Source organism: Notamacropus eugenii, chromosome 7, assembly GCF_028372415.1.
Source record: "Notamacropus eugenii isolate mMacEug1 chromosome 7, mMacEug1.pri_v2, whole genome shotgun sequence".
In the NCBI taxonomy this organism is placed as follows: domain Eukaryota; kingdom Metazoa; phylum Chordata; class Mammalia; order Diprotodontia; family Macropodidae; genus Notamacropus; species Notamacropus eugenii.
The window spans coordinates 140,675,395-140,684,681 of record NC_092878.1 but is presented as its reverse complement, the minus strand read 5'-3'; positions in this window follow the sequence as shown (position 1 = coordinate 140,684,681).

Below are 9,287 nucleotides of genomic sequence, written 5' to 3'. Positions count from 1 at the left end.
AAGTATATGTCTCTGCTGATAGGGAATTTGTAATCTGGTTGGGAGACATACAGGTATCAGAAGGAAAAGATAGCAGGTGCTACATACCAAGTGAGAGATAACACGTCATTTAAGACTTCTGCTTGGTATGCAAAGCCCTGTATAACCTGCTTCCTCCTACCTTTCCAGTCTTATCACATCTTACTGGAGGAAAGATTAGGTACTTTCCAAGTTGGGAGCGGGAGAGTGAAGAGGTTTGATTCCCTGAAATCAGGAAGACCTGAGCTCAAATTCAGCCTCAGACACTTTCTTGTTATGTGATCCTTGGCAAGTTATTTAACTTCTGTTTGCCTCAGTTTCCTCACCTGTAAAAACTCTGAAGTTAAATAGTATCTAGTTTCTTCAGAATGTTTGTGAAGGCACTCTTGAGAAATTATAAGATATTCAGCACAAAGACATAGGGAGAGTAGGTTTTATTTTGGTGGAGTGGGGAGTGGAAGAAACACTGCGTTTTAGAAGTCCACTTGAAATACTGAAGAAGAATAGATCATTTAGTAAATGTCTATAAACCTAAATTCCTATTGGGTTCTGAAAAGCTTTGAATTACCTGGTTTTAAAAAAATGACAACTCCATGGCTAATATAGATGCCTTATGCCATATGCCCAATACTGAAGCCCATTACAATAGAACGTGCTAGGAAAGGCAGGTGTGGTGGCTTAATGACAAAGCAAGCAGCTGCTAAGGTGGGAGCTTGCTGATACTAATATGTCCCAGAATAAAATCTAGACAAACTACAAAAATCAAGTGAAATATGAAAGTGAAAAAAAGAAAAGAAAAACAATAAAATATCTGAAAAATTTGTAGAGGAAAAATAGAATCCAGACAAGCACACAGGCTCGTTGTAGCAAAGCTCTCCAACTAAATAAGTAGGTCAAACTCTGCAGCCTTTGTACTTTAACCTGGGCCTCCTGGAGAGCAGCCCAATGAGGAGACTGGCTTTGACAAAACAACCTCCTCCCTCCACCCCACTTCCCATGATTGATTTCTGACAGTCACTTCACAGAATCTTAGTTGAAATCCCTTCTGCTTACATACTTTTATTGGCATTAGTCAGCCTTGAGAATTACCCCCGTTTCCTGCAGTGTTTTCTTTCTCAACCATCAGGAAACAGTGATTTTTCAAACTCCAAATCAGGCAAGTTTGGAAGATCATGTAGAACTATTTGAGATAGAAATAACTGAGATCACTCTGAAGTATTCCTGGGAGCCATATTTAAATGGGATGACTACAGTATGATTATTATCATCACAGCTTTCCCTCAGGCCAATCTACAGACTAGGGACCTGGCAGATACCAGGCTGATGGCAGTAGTCACAGATAGTGTTTCCAGTGTAGCACTGGAGCATTTTTTCTAAGTACTGGCAGTTTACAAGGACACAGTTTAATAGTTTTTGTTTGTGTTCTACTCTTTATGACCCCATGGACCATATTGTCCATGGGTTTTCTTGGCAAAGATACTGAAATAGTTTGCCATTTCCCTCTCTAGTGGATTAAGGTAACAGAGGTTGAGACCTGCTCAGCATCATATAGGTAGTGATTGGATCCAGATTTGAACTCAGGTCTTCCTAACTCTAGTCTCAACACTGTCTACTGAGTCACCTTGCTGCCTCAATTAAATATAGTTTAAGATAGAGGAAAGTTTTATATATATAGGATCCTAGCCCTAGAGTTGATAAGGGTCTCTAAGGCCATCTAATCCAGTCATTTTATAGTTGAGGAAAGTGAGGCACAGAGAGGCTAAGTAGGTAATAGGTGTTTGAGGTGGGTCTAGAACCCAGAGCCAGTGCCCTTTTCTATGGTACCATCTTCCATTCTAAGTCTAAATGCTTGTTGGATGGAATTCTAGTCAGCCATCTTATTTGTGGTGGGGAAAATGTAAGATGTTATATATGGAAGAGTTAAATAATTTACACTGATTACATCTATTAATAGAGTTTGGTTGCTAATCACATGAGGGCAACTAACTGGTACAGTCAATAGAGTGATGACCCTGGATTCAAGAAGACGAGTTAAAATCTGGCCTCAGATGCATATTACCTATGTGACCCTGTACAAGTCGCTTAACTCTGTTTGCCTCAGTTTCCTCATCTGTAAAATGAGAAGAAATTGCAAAAAACCACTCTAGTATTTCTGCTAAGAAAACCTTAAATGGGGTCGGGTCACCAAGAATCAGATATGACCAACTAACTAAACCACAATAACGTTAATCACCTGAGCAGGTCTACAAAGACATCTCGAATCAATACATTGGCCCATAAAGTTTGAAGTCAATGTAATATATGACAGATCACTATGCAAATGGGTGATAGGTGCCATGTAATTTCATCCCTGGTATTTACTCAGTCTCTTTTCTCTTTCTTCTCTAAAGTACCCAGAAAAACTGAGGACTCACCAGGTTTTTTGTCAAGATAAAAAGACACTGAAGTTTATCATTTCTAACTGTCTGCACTGGCCCCTCTGATGTCAATGGAGATAAAATATATTTCAGTTCTAAGGTTAGTTCGTGGTATTGGGATTTGAACAAAAGCATTTGGAAAAAATTGGAAATTTATTTAAATTTATATTTATATTAAACATATGTTTATATTAAATTTATTTAAAAACATGAACATTAGCCATGCAAAGTGTAATCCATAGAATGGACTGACAGAAATAATTGTAACTCCTATGGGTTGTGAAGTTTAACAAATAAAACTCATAGTAGAAAAAGGTGTTTTTCACCCCCTTCTATTATCTGGGCCAGTGAACCAAGGCGAAAGATGCAAACTAATGAACATAGTTCCTGTTTATTCTTTATTTTCCTTTTAAATAAGACAAGCATTTCCATATACAAAGCAGAACTGAAAAAAAAGGAATATACATGAAACTTCAAATCCACATTATGAGTGCCTTGCTTTTCACTTTACTGGTATAATAAATTTAATATGTTAGCTTTAAACTTGCCTGTTTGTCTGCATTTCTTACCGACCTCTGTCCTGTTTTCTTCTATGTATTTTTATGATACTTTTTAAAAAATATATTTATTTCATTTTTAATTTCTGTAATAAAGCAAGCATTTCCATAACAGAGTACAATAAAAAATGATTGCACATGAAAACTGCAAATCTGTTATGTATAATTTGCTATTCCTTTTACATATACAATGAAGTTATCATGTCAATTTTGTTCTATGTATTTTTAAAATGCTTCAATGACCCTCTTGTCTTCTTTTATTTTTTTAAATTTTGGTAACACTTTTGGCAAGATGGTTGCAATTTTACTGGATAGATCATGCTATCTACTACCTGATGTAGAGAAGTGATGGACTCAGAGCACAGAATTAGGTATATATTTTTGGATATGTCCAAATTTTCAATATTTTTTGCTTGATCATGTGTATTTGTTACAAGAGTTTTGTGTTTGTTTTTTTCTTTCCTTGTTCTAGTCCATCCATCACTCAGCCCCTAAATATGAAGTCTGACCATGTCAGTCATTCTGTTCAATAAACTTCAGTGGTTCCCTATTATTTCCAGGATCAAGTCAAATTAACAAGCATTTATTTAGTACTTACTTTGTGCCATGTTCTGTGCTAGGGATTAGGTATAATGAAGAAAGGCAAAAAACATGTCCCAGTTCTCAAGTAGCTCGCAATCCAATGAGAGAGAGACAACATGCAAATAGCTATGTATGAACAAGCTACATGCAGAATAAATTTGAAATAATCCCAGAGGGAAGGCATTAACAGGGATCAGGGACTGGAAAAGGCTTTTTATAGGAGATTGAATCCTAGCTGAAACTTGAGGGAAGCTAGGGAAGGCAAGAGGGGGAAATGAAAAGGTAGAGAGTTATGGGTTTTGGGGAAAACAAGTGAAAGTTGAGTGCCTTGTATGAGGAACAGTAAAGGGACCAATGGCACTGGGTTGCATAGTATGGGGTAAGATTTGAAAAGATTTGAAAGGTAGAAGGGGTGAGGTTCCAAAGAAGGGCTTTAAAAGCCAAATAGAGGATTGTGATCCTAGAGATAGTTGGGAGTCATTAGAGTTTATTGAACAAGGTGGTAGCAGGGCTAATGTGAGCAGACTTGTGCTTCAGGAAAACATATTTCATGGCTGACTAGATACTGGACTGGTGTGAGGAGAGACTTGAGGCAGAAAGATGAAGGAGATGGCTATTGCAGTAGTCCAGACAAGAGGTACTTCTCTAGGGTAGTGGCCAAATCAGAGGAGAGTAGGGGACAGTAGGAGAAATATTATGAAGCTAGAATTGACAAGACTTGGATCTTGATTGGATCTAGATATGGGGATTTAGATATGGACAGACTGAGGAGTGGATGATGATACCTACGTTTCAAGCCTGGGTACCTAGGAGAATGGAATGGTTCTCCACAGTGCTAGAGAAGCTAGGAAGAAGGGTGGTTTTGAAAAAATTCTTTTTTGAAATTTAATGAGGTCATTTTTTGAGTATGTTTTGATTATGAGTTTAAGATATTTATGGGAAGCCCAGTTCAACATGTCCTATAGACTTTTGGAGATATGAGACTGGAGGTGAGGAGAGAACTTAGGACTGGATCTTGGAATCATCTGTATACAGGTGATAACTGAATGAATGGGAGCAGATGGGATAATCAAACAAAATAGTACATATTGAGAATATATAGGGCCCAGGATAGAGCTTAGAGTTTTGAGTGACACCCATTGTTAGTGGGCATGAACTCTACAAAGATACAACAAAGATGCCTGAGAAGGGCTAGTTAGACAGGTCAGAGGAGAAGCAGGACACAACAATGCCATGAAAATATGGAGAGAAGAGTTATTAAGGAGAAGGGAAGGGGGTAAAATGTCACAGGGGAAGAAGAAGGAGGGGAAGGGAATAAACATTTCCTTATGCTCTAAATACTTTACAAATATTTCATTTGATTCTCACAACAACCCTGCAAGGAAGGTATATTTTATTGTTGAGGAAACTGAGGCAGGTAGAGGTTAGCACTCTATCCACATCTACCTGCCTCTAGGTCACCTGGATGGAGAAAGATCAAGATTCTTGACTTGTGGCCTTCTAGGTTCTTGAGTGATGGCTTTTGATTGAGTCCAAGTTTTACAGAACAAATCCTATTATTAAAGGGATTTGTTCTGTGAAGTTTGGATTCAGTCCAAGGGCCACCCTTGAGGACCTAGAGGGATGCATGTGGCCTTGAGGCTGCAGGTTCCCCATTCCTGGTCAAGAAGGTTGAAGACTGAGAAAAGGCCATTAGATTTGGCAGTTAATTGGAATCAAATATAAAATCCTGTGTCTGGCTTTTAAAGTCTTTGACATGTGGATTTCTTCTTACTTTTCCAGTTTACTCCCCTCCAGATAGAATATGTCCTCCTTGCTGTTTGGTGAACAAGACACTCCATTTCCATGCTCCAGGCATTTTTACAGGCTCATTTCTGGAATGCCTGGAATTCTCTGCCTCCGCATCTCAACCTCCTGGTTTCCCTGACTTCCTTCAAGTTTCAGTCAAGACCTTTCTGCAAGAAGCCTCTCTCGCTTCCCCTTAAACATAGTGCCTTTCCTCTGAGGTTGCCTTCTATTTATTTGTTTAGATCTTGATTATGCATAGTTTGTATGCTGCCTCTCCCCTTAGAATATGAGCTCTCTGAGAGCAAGGGATGTATTTAACTTTCTTTACGTTCCCAGGGCTAAACAGAGTGCCTGGCAAGTGCTTAATAAACGCTTGTTAATTTTACTTTTCAATAGGGGAGAATTTGGAGGGAGAGAAAATAGATTTTTTGCTAATTGGAAATTAAATTTTAAAACATTTTATAACATCATTGGTATTCTCCACCCACCCATAATGAAAGAAAAATAAAACGTTGGTACGAAGTAAAGCAAATCCCCCACATTGGCCATTTCCAAAAAGGTATGTCTCATTCCTCACCTTGAGTTTATCTCTCTCTGTGAGGAGGTGGCTAACGTATTTCATCACTGGTCTTTTGGAATCCTGGTTAGTCGTTGCTTTAATCAGAGTTCTCATGTCTTTCAAAGTTCCTCTTCTTTAAAACGTTGCTAGTATTTAAATTATTCTGCTGCTTTTACTTATTTCACTCTGCATCAATTTGTACAAGCATTTTAGTTTTCTCTGAAAATGTCCCTTTTGTTATTTTTTATTGCGTTGTACAATTTGTTCTTATATAACAGTTTGGAATAAACTTCTGCAGGGGAGCTGTGATTCAGTTACGGATACCATTTCTTTATCATGTGCATTTGTGATTTAAAAATCTTATACCTGGGAGGATGCGAGCAAGAGCAGTCAGGGGAATTATAATCCTCATAATTCTTTTCCCCACTATGGAAATGTAGCAGAAATGAAACAGAAAAAAAGAACTAGAAGATTTCTCTTCTTCATCATATTAGTATTTCTTCCCCGAGTCTCCTCAGCTCAAACATTACTACCCTACTCTCCTACTGTACTAACCTAACAACTCTAGCCATCCTCATTATATACTAATGTAATGTAAATTCCTTTAGAGCAAGTCTGTTTTTTCACTATTTTTGTAGCATACCTCTTGCATATTACAGGTCTCTAATGCTTGTTGAATTGAATTATTGAATTAAATCTCATGAAATCTCATAATATCGAAGATATGCAAAATATAATATTAAGGCTACAGTTAGGCTTAATTTTTATTGGTTCTTTTTTTTAAAAAAATAAATAGTATTAATTTTTCCCAATTACATTAAAAACAATTTAAAACACTCATTTAAAAAATTTTTAGTTCCAAACTCTCCCTCCTTCCTACCCTACCCTGTGCTGAGATGGTAAGCAATTTGATATAGGTTATACATGTATGACCACATAAAACACATTTCCATATTAGTCATATTGTGAAAGAAATTAGACAAAAAAAGTCATAGAAAATGAAGTGAAAAATAATATGCGTTGATCTGCTTTCAGACTCCATTGATTCTTTCTCTGGAGGTGGATAGAATTTTTCGTCATGAGTCCTTTGGAATTATCTTGGATCACTGTATTGCTGAGAAGAGCTAAATCATTCACAGGTGATTATTGTACAATATTGCTTACTCCTGGTTCTACTGACTTCACTTTGCATCAGTTCATATAAATCTTTCCAGATTTTTCTGAAGTAATCCTGCTTGTCACTTCTTATAATACAATGTTATTCCATTACAATCATATGTCACAACTTGTTCAACTATTCACCAATTGATGGACATCTCCTCAATTTCTAATTCTTTGCCACTACTAAATGAGCTGCTAGAAATATGTATTTATAAATGGGTTCTTCCCTTCCTCTCCGCTTTTTTATCTCTTTGGGATGCAAACCTAGTAGTGGAGTTTCTGGGTCAAAGGATATACAGTTTTATAGCCCTTTGGGCATAGTTCCAAATTGCTTTGCAGAATAGTTGGATCAGTTCACAACTCCACCAACAATGCATTAGTGTTCCAATTTTCCCACATTCTCTCTAACATTTGTCATTTTCCTTTTCTGTCTTCTTGGACAATCTGATAAGTATGAAGTAGTGCCTCAGAGTTGTTTTAATTTGCATTTCTTTAATCAATAGTGATTTAAAGAATTTTTCATATAATTATAGTTAGCTCTGATTTCTTCTGAAAACTGCCTGTTCATATCCTTTGACCATTTATCAGTGGAGGAATGACTTCCATTCTTATAAATTTGACTCAATTCTTCATATATTTGAGAAATGAGGTCTTTATTAGATATACTTGCTATAAAAAATCCCCTAGTTTTCTGCTTTCCCTCTAATCTTGGTTGCAGTTTGTTTGCTTTTTGTGCAAAATCTTTTAAATTTGATATAACCAAAATGATTTTTTTTATATCTCATAATGTTCTTTATCTCTTGTTTGGTCATTAATTTTCCCCTAATCCTTAGATCTGACAGGTAAACTATTCCATATTCCCCTAATTTGTTTATAGTATTACTCTTTATGTCTAAATCCTGTAGCCATTTTGACCTCATCTTGCTATATGGTGAATATTTCCCTTCTTAAAACATCCAGTCTCCTAAGGGAAGAAAGAAGAGGGGAAAGGTGAAAATAATACCTGGGGAAAACTGGGGAGACACCAGGGACATCAGATTCATACTGGGGAGGCTCCAAATGGATGCAGTTGTCTCAAAGATTTTTCTCTATCCAGTTCTGGCTCTTCATCCTTGACTCTACTAGACTGAATACTTCAGACCATTGATTTGAATATGTAACTGACTTGAGACAGTTGTAATCTTTGGTTCAGTCCAATCACTCTTTATGTCTTGGTTTTATTTAGTATTCTACTTTTTGGTCTTCCTCATGCAGTTCATTAGAACTCAGATGCTAGAATCCAAAAGTGGTAGATCTGCTATTACTGATGTGGAAAATTATTTGTATGGAAACATTTAGATATATGATCCAGTTTTCATCTGATTGTTGTTCCCATTTTGTTAACCAAATGCTCTTGGGATGATTGGATTTAATTGGATTTTGTACCAACATTTCTATAAACTAATTTCTCCTTGATGATCCTTTTCCAATATCTTCAAGTCAAATCAACAAGCATTTATCAAACACTTACTGTGTGTCAGGCACTGTGCTAAGTGCTAGGAATATAAATATTAGTAGAAAGGTCAGTCCTTGTCCTCAAGGACTATTTTTCTGGTGAGATAATCAGGGTTAAGTTACTTGCCCAGGGTCACACACCTAGTAAGTGTCAAGTATCTGAGACTGGATTTGAACTCAGATCTTCTTGACTCCAGAGCTGGTGGTCTATCCACTGTGTCACCTAGTTGCCACAGAAGCTGACATTCTAATGGAGGAAGGCAAACACATAAAAGGGAAGAGGGATTTGAGAGAAGTTATGTCCAAATAAGCATTATAGAGACATTCTGGAGAGTTGTGTAGTCAGAAGCAAAATATCATTGTGGGATTAGGTTCTTTCCTCAAAATGGAGATTCTAAGAGGAACTAGTAAATCAGAGAAAGGGAATACAGGAAATTTCAGTGTGAGGAATCCAGAGGTGAAATGAACCTCCAAGATAAGGAGGCTGCTCTGACCTGGTAGAAAAAGTCTGTAAAGTAAGGGGTGGAGGCCAGGGAGAAATGATTCTGCAAATTGGCTTAGGTGTCCTTGACTTCTAGGCAAAGGGGCCATGTGTTCCACACCACTTTCCAGACATTTCTATAACATGCTGTCTCCACTTTCACCCCATGTCTCACAGTGCCAGAATCAGCAACAGGGCCATTGACTCTTGGTTGCAGGCATGGTCCTGAG